This window comes from Terrapene carolina, unplaced genomic scaffold, assembly GCF_002925995.2.
Source record: "Terrapene carolina triunguis isolate 2854851 unplaced genomic scaffold, T_m_triunguis-2.0 Scaffold62, whole genome shotgun sequence".
NCBI classification, from domain to species: Eukaryota; Metazoa; Chordata; order Testudines; family Emydidae; genus Terrapene; species Terrapene triunguis.
In genome coordinates, this window is record NW_020664413.1 from 40726606 (window position 1) to 40744163 (window position 17558).

At 40.7% G+C, this 17558-nt stretch overlaps 1 long non-coding RNA gene across 1 annotated transcript in view; it reads right to left on the reverse strand.

Moving 5' to 3' along the window:
* Positions 1-2684: 2684 nt before the first annotated feature.
* LOC113406003 overlaps positions 2685-17558 on the reverse strand; it is a 100180-nt gene continuing 85306 nt past the window's right edge. The window contains exon 3 of the long non-coding RNA XR_003899755.1: positions 2685-4768. This is a non-coding gene — a long non-coding RNA (uncharacterized LOC113406003). The remainder of the gene's footprint in view (positions 4769-17558) is intronic.

A 17558-nucleotide genomic window follows, 5' to 3' on the forward strand; every position in this document is an offset into this window, starting at 1 on the left:
TATTATTCCCGTTCTATAGAGGGGGAAACTGAGGAACAGGTAAATTAAGTGACTTGGCTAACATCACACAGTAAATGTGTAGCGTGGACAGGAGTTTATTCTAGATTTTTCTGAAAGCCAGTCCCTCTAATCCCAAGCAATAAAACATGTTTCCGCACCAATCTACCTACACTTCTTGTGCAGTTTCAGCATAAGATGTTTCTCACTTTGCCTCCTAATCATTATTGTGTTGATTTGCTGTTGCGAAAAGTCTGCTGTATTTCCACCCAGTGGTAGGTGTTGAAGTTACCATTGTACAGAAAGTGTGAAAAGCATTTTGGGGCCTCTCTTGATCAAAGGTGCTAGAGAACTGCAATGTATTTTATAATTCTCACGGAGCAGTATATGCATCCGTTCAAATTCAGATTTGTTTTTCTGTTAGTAATAAATTAGTATTACCCCTTCTAGTTGCTGTCGCCTCAGTCTTTGCTATCTTTAATATGAGTTTGCAGTTGTCAAAATGAATAATATGCAACATCAATTTAAATCTCACTTTTCAGTATGTTCCGCTGTAATTATTTCACTTTGTCTTGATTCTGTTGATTGCTGTTAAATTCTAGATTGCTTGAAATTCTTTGAGACTATCCCGAAAGTATCAATTATAAATTGAAGGCATTTATTAGAATTTATCCTGAGACAGAGAACTCTCACCCAGCTGGAAAAGGCTTCTTTCTATATCCTGCACTTAATGCAGAAGAGTTATGGAAACATAATCTGCCATTTGAGAAAGTATATTGTTTTAAGAATAAATATTATAAATGCCTATAGAAATTAAAAAAACAAACAAACCAAAAAACCCTAAGTGAAGAGGGTGGACAGAGGCCAAAAACTGCACACAACTTCCTTTTTGTTAGTCCACATGCTTCTTGCTTTCAGTGAGGCTCTGGTTGAAGTCATTAAAAGCAAGTTGACCTGGAGAATGTAGCCTCGAAAAGCGACACATCTCTGCCCACTCTATCTGTGATATGCATTTTGAAATTTAAAGACAACTTCCCCTTGAGTCTGAACCGGAACATCAAATCTCCATTTCTGCCCGTCACCAAGTTTTAATGGATATTAGGTTGTGGCGACGCTTTCTAGGAGACTTGTGATTCCTGGATGATTGTGTATGTTCTGGTGGCTGAGACTTGGACCCTTTGACAATAAAGTGTTTATTTCCCTTCTTCATTAGCATTAAGGCCATCTTTTAAATGTTTGTCACTATTCAGACTAAACACTATTCAGCCCCTCCCCCCCCACTAAACACAACTATCACAGCAGAGATTCATACCCAGGAGTATCTGACAATAGACAGTTGTAGTTTAAAAAAAAACCCTTTTCAACTAGTTTGCTGAGACCAATTCTGAAAAGGGGCTTAGAAAGTGGTGGCTTTATACAGATTAGCATGAGATTTAAGGTTCAAATTTTGAGGTTGAATCAGGGTTAAAAAATAGATTGACTGTGAAATCTTATTGGCTGTTCTTGTGCAATTTTGACCCAGAACCAGGGTGATCTCTGGATTTTGTTTATAATATGCCTGACAAATACATTCAGGATTCTTTACATCTTATTTGTTATTTTATAGATTATTCTCTACCTACAGCAAATCTTGTACCTAAACTTTAAGATGACTTTTGTACAGCTGTTAAAATAAAGTGTTAAGCAAGTTTCGTTTTGGTCAGATGAAAATGAAGGTGTTTTCCTATGTCTTATTAAAAAACTAATTGCCACTTTCTAAATCCATTTTTAACTTTATAAATTTAAATGTAAAGAGCAGATTTTCTGTTCTTCAGGTTGAAGTCAGATTACATCTTCCAGTATTGAGCATTAATCCTTCCTGAAAAAAAGCTAAACTTGGAATCAAATTGTTACCAAATGTGTACTAAGTTTTACTGATTCTTTTGCTGAATTCCAGTCAGATGCATACATCCATAATGTCTTCTTACTAGTAGCAGGAAGCCTGGATCTTTGTCCTCGATCTAGATTGTGACCAACAGTTATTTCAGGGATGGCCCAATAAAAAATAAATATTACAGCCCTAATTGTGAGCAGGCCTCAGCCTGGGCTCTAATATTGCAGATGCAATGTTGTACTTGCATATGTGGGAACAATTCTTTGCACTTAAAGTTTACAGGTGGAATTTGTAACTTAGCCTTCTAAATGGGTGCAATCACAGGATACAAATAAATTAACGTGCAATTTTACACTCACCACTGATATTGTAAGTTGTTTTTGAAAATGTGTGAGTGACGGGATCCCAGAACTGTGGGATCGCTGTGCCCCCTTAACTTTCCAGCCTGGGCTGTCTCTCATGATGTTTTGCAAGTGACAAGCAGCATACCTCTCCGGATGCTGTGATCACTCAGTCAACAACATGCAGGGACATACCCAGCTAAATTGCATGAATGCTCTCTAAGCCACCCATGAACTATATATTGGGAGACACCAACAAATTCTCCCAGTTTTGCACCCCACAAATGTACCATCTTACATTGCTAAAAACCTTCTCTTGAACAATGCAAGCTCATTAATTGCTTGCCACTTCCACAAAGAATAGTGGACATGCACTAGCCTTTGTAATCTGAGCAGAGTCCCCAAGCACTTTAGACAAACTCACCAGTAAGGATAAAACATTAAAATAAGTTTATTAACTACAGAAAGATTAATTGTAAGTGATTGTAAGTGGTGGGTATATGAGATAAAGATGGTTACAAAAGAAATAAAAGTAAAATCACAGTCTGAGTCAAATCTTACTTAGTCTGATAAAGTTTAGAATTTAAACAGCTTTTCTCACCCCACTGAATGTTGCAGCACGTTACAGTTTTTAATACACAGGCTGCATTCCCTTCTCAGCCTGAGACCAATCTCCCCAGTTCAAAGTCTTTGTTGCCTTCAGAGTAGGTGGAGGAGGAGGAGAGGTCATCTCATGATACCACTGTTCCTTATTTTATATTTTCAATTAATTCAAATCAATTCCCAGGAAAGATATTGGCCTAGATATGTCCTGGTGGGCCTTGCTGAGTCACAGCATTGAAAAAAATCTTCATTGTGTGGTGCCTGCACACCACACAATGCAATTACAGAATTGTAAATCTCTTGTTTACAATTCCCTGCTGGTCAATGGCTTGTGATGACCGCTAAACGCCTGTTTGGGTGAGGGTCACCTCCTTTGTTGCCACTGGAGAGCTAGCTATGGGTGTCTCCCGGACACACAACATATTTCAATAATAACCATATAGCAGAATATCATAATTCCATATACAATGATGATACACATATATTGACAGAACAATGAGTTCAGTAGATCATATGTCATCTTACAAGGCATGCTTTGAATGAAATATCACAACCATATACAAATGACAAACATGGGAGTTAAAGGGGGCTACTTTGAGGCATGTTTATGAACCTAAAACTTTAGCAGATTTGATGCCATTTTAGCTGCCAGTTGGTACAGCATGTTAAGCCTGGGGCACACTAGCACCAGTCTTTTATGCACCATTCCTTTAGACAGTCTTTCAGAAAATGCTCGTTATTCAAGAATTAAAGGCTAAGATGGGTCAGGCCTTCTGCAAAAGTCATTTTATTGCTAAGAAGAGACAGCTACTTTGGATAGAATGGGTCAAATAATGAAATGTCTGATTCAGAAATATATTTGCATATAAGTAATTCAAATTTGGCTTGCTGATACCCCTGGGGTCAAATCTGAGCATTCATGCAAATGCTGATGAATCCAGAAAGTTTAATGAGTGAAAAAAAGTCATTTTATATTTGCCCCCTTTGTGCTGAACAAAACCAACAGTTGCATCTTGGGGCCTCTTGTGTCTGGTGGCAAAGGGTGATTGACTCAGACACAGCAGGAAGAAAAGCAAAACAATATAGTAATGTGTTTTAAATAGGCCACAACTTTATTGATTCAACTCTAATAAAATACTAGGCAGGAAGAAGGCCAGCGTAGATCCACACTCACTTAGTTTGCAGGACTATCTGTGAGGGGGCCACCGCCTTGAATCGCCCTCATACCCCCAAATTAAAAAAAATGTTCCAACACCAGTGCTGAATCCCTTGCTCCTCTTCTCTTATGTGAGGATACAAGTTACATAGGGGCGAGAAAGATTGTTCTTTGCTGTACCCATCACTGGAGATCAGCCTGACGGCATCTTCTGCAGGGGAAACCCTCTCCTATTCTTGGTCCTATGCTCAGGTTTAGCCAGAATTGATGGACGCCTTTATCCACATTGGCCACATGCATGTTTGCAACCAACAGAAGAATATTAACACAACCTCCTGGAGTCCTGGGGACCCCATGACACTGAGAGCAAGGTGAAAAAACACTTGCCACCATGGCCAATTCAGCAATGAGGGGAAATTCCCTCCTTTTTACTCCCATTAAAGCGATTGGTTAATGCTCCCAGCAGGCCCAGAAATCTGGTCCTATGTTGAACCCAGTGGAAGAAAAGCTGACAGCAGCAAACCCCATGGTGCCACTGGAAGCCCCATGAAGGGACAAAGTTTATAAGCCCTCCCCTGGACATGTATGAATCAATCAGCTGTGACACAGTCAGGAAGCATGGTGTAGGCCATGCTGCATCTTCCTGGAGCTCACAAGGGCACAGCCATATAGCTGGGGAAGCAGGGGAAAAGCCCCCTTTCAGGGTCCCAGGTGTGTCTTCCCCTACAAGTCCAGGTAAAGCATCCATACTGCTGAGGCAAGTAGTCTGTCGTTGATGTGCCATTGATGTGCTGGTTTCTATAAGAAAAACAAGACAGTTGAAAACCCAACAGAGTATTACACAGTGTTCTAATAACCGTATACAGTACACAGCATTCATCACAGATACAGAAGGGTGTCTGAAAACAGAGTAAATACATGATTATATGATATATGTCCTTAAAAAGGTCATCCACAAGCATATTCCGGGGAAGCCCCAGCTGATGCTGAAATGCAGGAACAGCTGAATTGTTTTAACATTGGCAGTATCTTTTTTTAGTGTTCATTTTGAAACATTTTGTCATGTATATTCTCTTTTATAAAATGATACATCACAGCTGTCAGTTGGTTTCATAGCCTCGCTTTTATAAATATTATGTGCGCACATCGCAGTGGTATTGTTATAATGGGTTACAATGATGTGTTTTTTGAGAGAGTGCCAATGACTGGTTTATATCCTTGGTGATTTTACAGTGTCATAAGAAACGTGGAACAAATCTCTTCCCAAGGTTCAGTAGTTGCTTTAAGCCAATAATGCTGCAGTTTTTTTAATGGATTCCTCGCAGTTTGATATATGGCCTTTTAAAAATTTTGTTTTAATATGGTCAATGAACAGCACTCATTAAGTTTAGGGTTGCCTTTATTATAATCTGGAAATAATTTTAATCTAACTATCACCAACAGCCAAATATAATAAAATACGTGTAAGCCAAATAACATTACACAGAGGCTCAAACAGCTACGCAGTACTGTAACATTAGCATTTGTAACACTTAATTTGTGCCAGGCCTGAGCCTCGGCACCTCTAGGCTTGGCAGTTCATAGCCCCAGCACCTCTGGGCTTGCTGTGTCAGTTATGAAAGTAAAAAAATTGCTTGAGCCCCACTAGAGACATGTAGAAAAGGGGATGTTGAGCTCTTTCATTGAGTGGTAACTTAATTGAGAGGAAGAGCAGTCTGATATTAACTAGGGTTGCTGCAGATAACCTTAAAGAGAATCTGGTTCCCTTTTATATATCTTAGGGGTATCCAACAACTGGACAGTGGATAAGAGATTTTACTTTTCCTCTAGATTCCTGGCTGCCATTCCCTGTACTGGGCCTGGAAGGGCACAACGTTTTAGCACTAAAATTGGTGATTTGCCTGCACTGTAATATCATTCCCAGATGGACTGCTTTCTTCAAGGAAAGCTACTTTAGCATAATCAGCCACTGTGTCAGGAGGCGTCCTTGCAAAATACATAGCTGGCTATGATGTCAAATGTATTTATTTATTGTGCAATTCATAGAAAAAGCTAAATATACACTATAAAAACTTTCATATGTCTGCCAGCTGTGTTATTTGAGATCAGCTAGTGGGAAACATTAGAAAGCATAGGACTGGTAACTTCTTTCCCCTTCACACATGTGTCCTTCTCTTTTCCGGTTCATCTCCCTTATCCTATGACAAAGATGCTGATTTTCATAATAGTTCCTTTAATGCCAGTTGTGATCCAATGTATCCATTGGATTGGAATAATCCCTGGCCTGAACACAGAGGTAGTGTTTTTAAATACCTATGGATTTTGAAGGCCAGTAGAGATTTTGCTTCAGAATCTTCTTTACCTGTCTCTTAGAAGCAGAAAAGCTTCTGCACAACAAGAAATATATTTAGGGAAAATAGTTTAGGCTGCTCCGTGTGACTGTATGCAACGGTCACCATGGAAAAGTTAACACTTGCTAATAGACACCATGGAGTTGTGTGGTAAGATACCATAGTATTTCCCTATAGGGAATAATGGCAGTATTTCATCTACTGTCCCATTCTGCTATAACAATTGGTAAATATTAATAATTTAATGGTAACCAATGCATATAACATTTTACAGTAATACAACTTATAATAAAATACCTCAAGTATTTTGATTTCACAGTGAGTTTTATAAGTAATAAACCTTCTCTTTAGACAAAGAACTTTCCACTATAGAAAAGAAACAAGCACATTTCTAGAAGGAGAAGAAGATCAAAAGCAGTAAGAGGACACAAAAAATCTTTGCCTAAAAAGAAGAAAAAAAAAATCCTCAATGGCCCAGGGCTGCTGCTTTTTAATGTGACAAGCATTTAAAAGTGTAATTGATGGAGCAGCTAACGTGGCTCTTGACCAAAGCAGTTAACATGCTCTAGCAAAGTAGCATTCATAACATGCCCAAAGTCATACTAATACATATTCTATAAAAAAACCACAACCACATCATAAAACAGGGGAAATAAAGATCTTAAATCAATGTATTATTAACATATAAATATATTTAATGTGGGTAGTAAGCTGCAAGCCTTTTCCAGAGACTGAAGAGGTATAAAGTTATCTCACTGTGTCAACCAATAAAATAAATTGAAGCCATTTTTAAAGACTCTCCAGTATACTTTCTTTCTAATATGAGGCTATGAAAGCTACCTTGCTATAAACTAATTACTAAGTGTATTGTCTAGCATTGAGGTTTATGGTGGAAAAGAATTGCCCCTCAAGTTGGGGAAGGGGAGAGGGAAGGATAGCTCATTTATCAAAAATTACTAATGCCTAAAGCCACAGGTCACTGTTCAACCCAAAGAATAATAGTTTCTCCTTTCAACTAAAGGTCCCAGTCCAGTGTGTTTTATGATATCTTCCAATATGTCCTTTTGCCTAAAGTGTGCTGTAGCATCAGTTCCCCTCTGCTGAGACTTCTTGGTATTAACGCTAAGCCACATGTATCTCTCGGTCAGTAGCAAAGCTTCAATTATAGTTGCAGCAGAGGTCTTGAATAAATGAGTTTTGCAGAATGTTTATTTAGGATGTTGCTAGCATCTCTGAGGATGTATAAGAACCACATTCATATACTTGTAATTTGACACTATTTACTTCCTCCCCCGCCCCCAATTGTTTCCTACAGTATTTTTGACAGCACATAATAAAGCAGAAGAATCAAAAAAAGTGCACCTGTAATAGAATAATTGTTGTTGTTTATTTATATTGTTATGGTGCCCCTAGAGCAAACCACACTAGACCCTATACAAACATATTGAAAGACCCAAATTGCTTACAGAATAATTTCAAATGTTGTCAACAAATTCAGATGTCTATAATATAGGGTCATTTTCCTCTGGCCTTTTATAGAACACCAGCCCTATACCTGCTACTATCAAATATCAGATTTACTCTATGCTGGGGCTCTAAAATTTGAGGTTATGTGATTCTGTCTCAGCCAGTAGTTTGCTGGTCAGCAGTGTTACCAGCAGAAGCTGTTAGCCAACTAGGAAACTAACAGAGCAAAATGCTTTTCCCTATATAATTAGTGCATTTTAAAAGGATATTGTTAACGTGAAAATCAAATTTCTAGCTGAAAATGTTGTACCTGTTGGTGTTGCTAATTAATGTAACTGAAGGCGATTAGACAATTATTTTTTCAGTTTGTTTACTTTGTGCATTCCAGAACACACAATCATTTTCACTGTTTGTTGATAATTGCATTTCCTGTCTCATACACTAGTAATACCGCTCTCATGAACACTCTTCCCCAGGCACTGCAAGATTGTTTACCAGCAAGAGTAGCAGCAAAGCTGAAACTTAAAAGGCATTAGGCAGACATGCGCTGCGAGAAGAGGTAGGCTTGAGCATACTTGGTGTGTTGCTAGCAGATCCACCCAATACACCTTTGTAAACATCAGGAGGAAGAGAGAACCCATTTTTAAAAGGTCAGGACATCCTATTTAAAGGTCTGTCTATCAGAAAATAGGTTTTTTTAACATTACTCAATGTTTGTAAATTCAAAGTTAGTGTCTCTCAGAACCGTTAAAAACATGTAAAGCCTGCATGTTGTCATGTCAGGCAGCTGCACTGTTTGGCAGTCCCAAGGTATAGTAGAATAGGGTCTAGCGCTGGGCAGGAAACAGTTTACCAGTCCCAGGAAAAATTTTGACATTTCAAAAAAAAAAAAAAAAAAAAAATTCCTGTCCCAAACGGTGATGAAAAGTGAAATTTTCAAAAACCAATTTAAACAAACAAATGGCTTGGATCAATCAGCATATTTTGTTTTGATAATTTTGAAATATTTTGTTTAGATTTCAGCCTTTTAAATTTAATTGTTTTACTATAAATTACATTTCTAAAAGAAAGTAATTTCAAACAGAAAAATTGAACTTTTCATTTACATAGGAGTCTGGAATATGTTTTGTCAAAAAAATCCCAACTAGCGCTAGATGGGTCCAACTCAAAGTTCAGATCCGGATCTAGATTCTTCTAAACTTTAGAGAGTTTAGATCTGGAGCTTTGGTTCAAGTCCATCTGTAGTACCAGATCTTATTTGTGCATTTGGCTGTTAGAAATAGTCTTAGAATGTATGTTGAATTGTAGCTTTCCCTTACGAATATGATTTGTTTCCCTGTCCGCTCTTAAAGGTCTTTCCCGACATTGTACTAAAACCCATTCTACATAATTTTCATTCAAATTCTTCCCTAAAATTTTAGATTATAATCCTCAAACAATTGACTCAGTGCACGATACCTGACCTTTCACCACTGAAGTCAATGAGAGTTTTGCCATTGACTTTAATAAGCACAGGTTGAAGCCCATGTGTTGGTAACATAAGAGTTACTCCTGACAACATTAATCAGTTTCCTTAAGTAATACAAGAACTCTGGGCACACCAAAATGAAAATGATCCTTAGTTTATAAAGCATGCTGTGGCAGCGCTCTATAATTACATTTACATTTATTATAGGGGCATTTGTGAAATGTCGACATTCAGCTGCTAATGAAACACATTTCTTCAGTGCCTTTCTTCAGACATATTACAGAGCACAGCATATCCCCACTGTTTAGTACTGTACAGTTCCCAAATCTCAGTGGAGGTGGCAATAGGCAAATATTGGCACATAGAGTGTAAGATGAGAAGAACTTCTGATGTTTCTCTGGAATTCCTCCATGTCAGAGGAGCTACAAAGTCCTTGCTAACATGCTATTAAAGTATTTATCAATGTTATCCATTTTATAAGTAATTTAAATTTACAGTGCTATTTTTAGCAGTATAATGTCCCTCTGCCTCTCCACTGCTGGAGCCTTTCTGTAAGTCTGAACTAAGTCAAGCTGGGCCCCAGGATTCAAGCTCTCTTGTTTTCCAGTGTAGACACAGCCTCACTTGACTCGTGCTCTGGGAGTCCACCAAAGGTATTCCACAATCCCACTGGTCAACTTTTTTTGTCCTCTGGATAGTCAAGTTTGGTGGACAGTCAAGCTTTCCCAAATTGCACTACAAACAAAGGGCTAGAGTGACCACATTTTAAGAGGGGCCTAGGAAGGCTGGGATATGGGTGGTCTGTTTGTTTTCACCCAGGAAAGCTCTTTCTCTTGCTGGTTGCATGTCTCAAGCCTCTGGGATCCAATTGCCTCCAGACTTATGAGACGGATCCTCTGTTTATCAAGGCAGCCAGCTCTTTGAAGCCATTATCTCCAGTTGCCTCCTGATTACTAACCACAGACTACCCTCCTTCTAGGCTTTACACTTCTGGCAGGCATTAGAGGGTGAGGACAATTTAATTCCATCACCAGGATGGACTATCAAACCCTTCGTGTCTTGTCTTAGAATGAGATTTGTGCACCCCATCAGAGACCTGGACAAGATTCTTCAAACTTAGGATGTAACATGACTTCTACTAGAAATTGAGGAGGCAGCAAGCCATATTTGTCAAAGTTGTTTCCTTATTTGATACATACAACTGAACAGTGCAAGCAGCATTATCAGATTGTATCTAATAAAAAGTTTAAAATATCAGCCAGCAAGTTCCAGACATACAGTGCAGTAATACTCCTTGTTGTTTTGTGTTTGCTCACTCAACATTCTAGTCAAGAGCTTAAAAGACACACAGGAAGTGTCTTACAGATGATGGGAAAAAATCCAGCGTCATTTACCAAAATACCGGCAGTTGTGTTTTGGTTTTGGATCACAGCCTGGAGAATTTTTTACTTTTATCTGTTCAGTTGTGATGCTCAAACTGAAACACTGTAACTGCTTTTAATCAGCTTCAAAGGTTTCTTGTCCTGCTTTTAGTGTTGGCAGTGAAATATTTTTTTCTAAACGAAAACACCCAACATCAGCAATGGAAAAACCACGGATGCATTTTTTTATTCCAAATGAAAACTGTCCCTTTCTCCCTCAGACCGTGTCCCCTGTCATTAACAATAAGGTCTCTTGCTCTTACACACTCGTGTCTTCTTTTGTCTGCAGATTTCTCCTACCTCAGAACAGACTCCCAACCCCCTCAATAATCCTCCGTTCCATACTGGGAAACAAAATACTCTCCCCTCCATCAGTCTTCCCCCCACTTTTTTTTTTAAAAACCTACCTTTCCCCCTTCAGTGACCTCTTGCAGTGGTGACCCTCTCTGCAACAGAGAAGAATTGAATGCAATTCCCCCCAGGGCTGTTCAGAGGTTTTGGGGGCCTGGGGCAAAATCTGAAACTGAGGCCCTCACCCTTCCAAAAATTACCATGAAAATGAAAGAGTGCAAGAATAGGGGATAGGGTGAGTGTCAGAGAGGGCCCAGGCCTATGGGGGTCACTGCCCTCCCTGCAGGGATGGCGGGGGAGGGGATTATACCATGGTGGGCATCCCTGACCGTAGCTCTGAGCTCTCAGCATAGTGAGGCTACGTCTTCACTACCCGCCGATCCGGCGGGTAGCAATCGGTTTATCGGGGATCGACTTACCGCGTCTCGTGAGGACGCGGTAAAATCGATCCCTGATGGCTCTGCAGTCGACTCCGGAACTCCACCTCGACAAGAGGCGGTAGCGGAGTCGGCGGCAGCGCGGCAGCGGTCGACTTTCCCGCGTCCTCACCGCCAGGTAAGCCGACCTAAAATACGCAACTTCAGCTACGGTATTCACGTAGCTGAAGTTGCGTATCTTAGGTCGGAAGTCCGCTGTAGTGTAGACCTAGCCTGAGTCTCCTCAGGCCTGGTGTAATGTTGCCAGCACAGTGACAGTGACAGTGGGATCTGGGGTCTAGCTGGGGCAGGCGAACCTGAATGGCACTGCAAATCCATGCTCCAAGTCACAGTGCTGCTCAAATTTGGCCTGGCCACCCGTCTGTCATTTTGGGGTCCCTCTCAAATGGGGTCCTGAGGCAAACTACCCCTTTGGCCACCCCAACTCCCTGCTGTGTGGCCCTGACTCACCCAGAGCCTGTTAATGCTGCTGCTTGTGTTAGCCAGTGCAGGTAACTAGTAAATGACATAACACACTGTTTTCTCACTGGGGTGCTGTATGCTTCCTCTGCAATGCTATCAGTCCAGAAGTCAGAACCTCCCTTTGCCTCACCTCCAACCCTCATGTAGCAACATGGCCACCATCATCTCCTATAAACACGGAGTAGATAAACTACCACTGGATATCCTGGAGAGCCAGCTGAAGCAATCAGCTCACACATCAGGCTTGTTATACTTAGAAAATGAAAACCAGCAGGATCTTATTTAGGAGATAAGGCAATACGCCGTGTTTATTGTGAATACAGAAAGAATTAATCAGTTATAGCTATAACATTCTACTCACTCACACATTCATTCACACACACACACACACACACAAGTGCTGCAAGGTTGTTGATATAGTTACCAGCCTTAGAGTTGCTCATGCCAAGTCACTGGCCAGGTGGCCTGGACACGAGGATGGAGCCGAGTCTTGTCAGATGCGCATCCGATGCTCCTGGAGGGTGGCTGCAGAACCAAACTCAAAGTTCTCAGTTTTTAGAGTCTGTCTTTATAGGGATTCATCCTCATTCAAATCTATAGGGTTTGCTTCGTCATGCTGTTTTCACATTTGAAGTGATAATCACTGTTCTCACGTTTGAAATTATAGTCAATCACGCAAATGGCACAGCAATGACGGCTTGTTATCTTGTTCTTCGGTTCCCCCTCCCCCATCCTTGGGGCAGTTGGGGGGTGGATTCCGGCTTGCCCTTGGGGTTATCCAGTTATCTTACCCAATGCATTCTCATTCTTCGGCCTGTTGGTTTTTCCTCTAGATGTAGTGTTATTTATTAGGCTGGCACTTCAACCTTTTATTACTCATTCAAACATACATCCGCAATCACACCCTATTTTACTTAACATACTTCCTACATTTTATTACCTATGCATTCTTTAACATAACTATTCTCAAATCATTGGGGCATGACAGACTCCAATGAATCTATCCATGCCACTTATTACACATGAAAAGAAAACAAGCAAGACAGGAATGTAAAAGTGGAGGAACAACAAATTTTGTTCCTGTGTTCAGAAAAACGTTTGTAACATGTTGTTATCTTATTGCTTTTAGTACAGACTCTTTGTCTCTGGATGTTTTTCTACAATTAGCACAGACCTTGCAAACTAACAGGCCTGCTTCAATTAGCACAAACTCAGCAGGCTGAGAGAACAGGCTGGGAGACATATTTCTTTCTAATAATACAAGCCAAATCCGGGGTCTGTACTGGACCATACTTTCCCCAAAGCACCAATATATATTAATTATTACTTTTAATCCAACAGGCTCATGACATTAATAACCACAGAATTAACCTCTTCTTCAATCATAAAACCAGTACAGGGATATTTTGACTCAATGTTGCATTAAATAATTACGAGGTGACAATATGAATCCTTTGCCTTATTGCTGCACAGCTTTTACCGCCTGTACATTATGTTGTCTTTCTTTACTCTCCAGCCAAATGGCCTGATTCCATAACTGTACTTTATTTCATACTGTTACCAATAGATATGACCATCCAATACACAAGTGGTCTCTGTTCTGAAGTTCATATGGAAAGGAATGATTTACAAAGAGAAACTTAAATGAATCTTAAGTGACGATCTCAAAACAAGATAGAGATCTAAGGAAGTGGTCACAATCTCAAAACATCCCACACCAGAAGTGATGGAAACAGAGGCCTCGAGGCCCAACAGATTGAACTGTTGATGGCAAAGATTCCCATTAATTTATTTATTTGTTAATAAATAAGCAGAAGCTTTGTAGGGAAATCTGTTGAGAAGACTATATTAGTGTTGATGAATATGCTGGGACTTTTGAATAAAATAGGAGGAAATTTACTCTGTAACTCCTAATCCTCAGTGCAGCAGAACCTGTAACAGCAGGGACGTCTCAGTAAGGATTACTGAAAAAATTAATGGGCTACCTGAAAGATACTGTAAACTACTGTAACATAAATAGCAATCACTAGGGTATGGCCATTAGCACAAATAATACTTCACTAAGATCAGTAACACCCCCACTGTCCTTCATTAACAATCACAGGAAATGCACACAGATCTCTTAGTGTACATATAGCAGATTCCCATCTGGAGTATCCGGTATTTCCTTTCTCCTCAGTATTGATGAAAGGTGATGGCAGCTGTTCTATATCATCAGCACAAGTTCCTTTATTGGCTGAATGGAAATTCTTACCACAAAGGCATTGACCATAATATCACAACCATCCCTTTTGCTGATTTGTTGGTGCTGCAGAACAGACAGTCCTCAGAGAGAGTTTTACAACTGCCCAAATGATGCTTTCTATTTGTAAGTAAATTTATGGCCTGTGAAAGGCTTCAGTATTTTGACTGGCAGTTTTGGAGACTGAAGTCCTTTCCTTTATAAATACTAGAGGATTTAATTAGCACCTGTAGGCCCCAGGAAGCTGATTCCAAGAAAAAATCCTACAATAAATATCTTGTTGGTCCGAAGACAACCATGCTACTAAGTCATCCTGATGGCCCAAGGCTACCACCTTTAAATTGTTACCTTTAAACGCACTAGGTATTTTTGTGTACACAAGCCCATTACTTCAGAGGCTACTACAGCCTCCCCCAAAGGGATAAAACATCCATTTTGGAGACAGCAGTTGAATACAAGAGCTCTTGATAAAAGTACATACTGCATTTGCTTTGAAAAGTACTTTTTTGTTGTTGTAGGATTAACATAATTCACCTGAATTCAGCGGTGGAAACAAAAACCAGTTCAAGTACTTGCAGCACTGGTTTGGCCCACTCTCAGGGTGGGATTTTTCAAAAGCACTCATTGTAGGCCTAATTTTGCTCACATTGAAGTCAAGCAAAGTTTTTTCCCATTGACCTTACTGGTAGAAGAGTTGGGCCAACACTGAGTGCTTCTTAAAATCCCGCCATAGTGCTATTCAAACTTTCTTCCTTGAGAGAACTTTGGATTCATTCTTCAGTGGAGGTCTGAACAATCTGGGCCTTCAGGCCTTAAGTAGAGAACAACCCCCATTAGCTCAATAGGTCTAAGAACTCACTCTGGACTTACGAACACGTTGCTGAATTAACATCAAAAAAGTAAGCGACTGATCATCTCTCCCAACATGCACCCGTTGGCCTTGATGTTACCTTGCCATGTCTTCAGAGGCTTTTAAAGATGCAGTAGAACAACTCCAGGGTTCAGATTGGGTAGGGTAGGAGGGTAGTTGCTGTATGTCATTGCTTTTCTTAAAATATATTAAATACACTGAAGCACGTCTATGAAGGGAAAGGAAATTCTTCTTGTTAAATATTTACAATGCAAGCCCAAGCTAAGTGAGCAGGTCCATAACAATCAGTCAGTTGGGTGTATTCCCTTCAGTTCTCTCACGTATACTAAGGAGTGTTAGCAGAGCAAGACTATCCCGTACACATGTAGTGCATTCCATCAAAGGTTCTCAAAGTGCTTTACAGACATGAATGATTCTAGCCTCAAAACACCACTGCAATAAGGTGATTTTCATTATCCCTATTTTACATATAAGGACACTGAGGAGTTCTTTGTCTTGATCAAAGTCACCCAACAAATTTGTGGCAAAGCAGGACTTTCTAACAAAAACAGACACATGGTCTCTCTCTTACACACACAGGGATAAAGTACACTTCAAACAGTAAGAAAGAAATTCAACTGATGGATCATTTTAAAAAATGCATTCAGCAATTTTTGAGCTTCTAAATAATTAACAAAAATATAAAGGAGTTGTACTATAAAGACACTTACAAAACTCTGTTACAAGGAACATTTATGGATGTATTTGAAGTTTCCCTTTAGAGGACCTAATTTTGTATTCCTTATGCGGGCAAATGGCCCACTGAAATCCAGGGAAGTTTTGACTGAACCAAAGGCTGTAGGCCAATGCAATGTTGCTTTTAAACAATTGTAACAAAGTTTTGGACTTCCTTTTGTGACAAATCTCACTGGTTTCTCAATGTACCTAATGTTGCTAGCCTAAGCACAGGTGCTCCTGGATAACTGGACTCCTACCTGGCACATTCAGCCTGCAGTCAGGAGCCCTGTAAGGGCCAAGTTCTGCAAAGTGCTAAGCACTCTCTAGTCCTATTAATACCCAGGGCACTCAGTACCTTGCAGGACAGGACACTAGGTGCACAACATTAAGGATGTGATTTGGCCTGGTACTTAAGCATGTACCCAACTTTAAACCTTTGACTAATCCCATTAAAGTCAAGGGAGGAAAGCCCAAGGTTAGGCTGAAGCACAGACAATTCTAGGGGTGCCATGCATTAGGAAGTTAATGCTTCTGACATACAGCTGTTCTTGTGCCACTGAAAAGATAGACTCTTGTGTTGAATTAAAACTATTCATGGCAGATGCTGAATTTGACCTGGCGGGTGTTTTACGTATCAGCTCTATGTTTCAGAGTGTATGTTTACATATAAACAGGGCCGGCTCCAGGCACCAAGCACCCAAGCTGGTGCTTGGGGCGGCACCTGGAGGGGGGCGGCGCGGCGCTCTGGCCGCCGGGGGGAGAGCCGAGCCGAGCCGAGCCGAGCCCCAGCCGGGGCTCGCCGCCCTCTCGCCGCCCTGCCCCCGGCGCGCTGGGGGGGGGGGGGGGGAGAGCCGAGCACCCGCGGAGGCTCGCGGCCCTGCCCCCGGCGCTCTGGCCGCTGGGGGGGAGACCGGAGCCGCCGCCGGGGCTCGCCGCCCTCCCCCCCCGGCAAAAAAGCCAGAGCCGGCCCTGCATATAAAAATGCCAGCAAGTGCTTAACTGAGTTGCCAGTTTCTGGTGAAGTAATGGCTGCTGTCACCCTTGTGACTTCACATGTTACCTGATTTGTCATTAAAAATCTGGATCAAAGAGTTTTTCTAAAAACTGGTTAATAGTTTCAGCTCTTACCATTTTATATAAATCATGACAATTCATTAACTGTTCATACAGAAAACTATGTAAGAAGTTCAAATAGAAATGAAAGATAGTCATCATTTGCTTTTTTAAAATCTGTGGTTCTACAGCCACTCCTTTTACCCCCACCCTCATTTAGCAGAAATGGGTGCCGCAGCAGGAACTGTAAAAGAGCAACTTCTGATGTAGCTCCAGCCAGTGCTAGCACCTGGCAATTAACATATTGCCAAGGTAGTAAATCAAATGACACATTTGTTTTGGTTTTCCTCCCATTAAGATAGATTTATTTTGGCAAAAGGGAATGTGATTGTGGTTAGATTGTAAGGAACAGAATGAAGGGGTAATAGAGAGAGACTGATTAACTGCTTTTGCTAAAACAAGAATCTCCTGAACCTTTGTTCAGTACTCAGACTCAAATCAAATGGTTTTAGAGGTTCTGAAATGTTCACCCCCACCTGCATATCACTTTCAGAGGATAGAGGGGAAGTCACCAACCACCCTCCATGTCCTTCTTTCCTGACTGCTTGTCTTCTAGGGGAAACCCTTCCATCTCTGGTTTCTTACTTTAGGCCCAACCAAGATGCCTGCTGCTCCCCTCCAGGTCTTTGGAGAGTGGCTGAATGACCTACTCCTTCCTTTTTTCTCTACCCCATGCATCCCCAGTCTC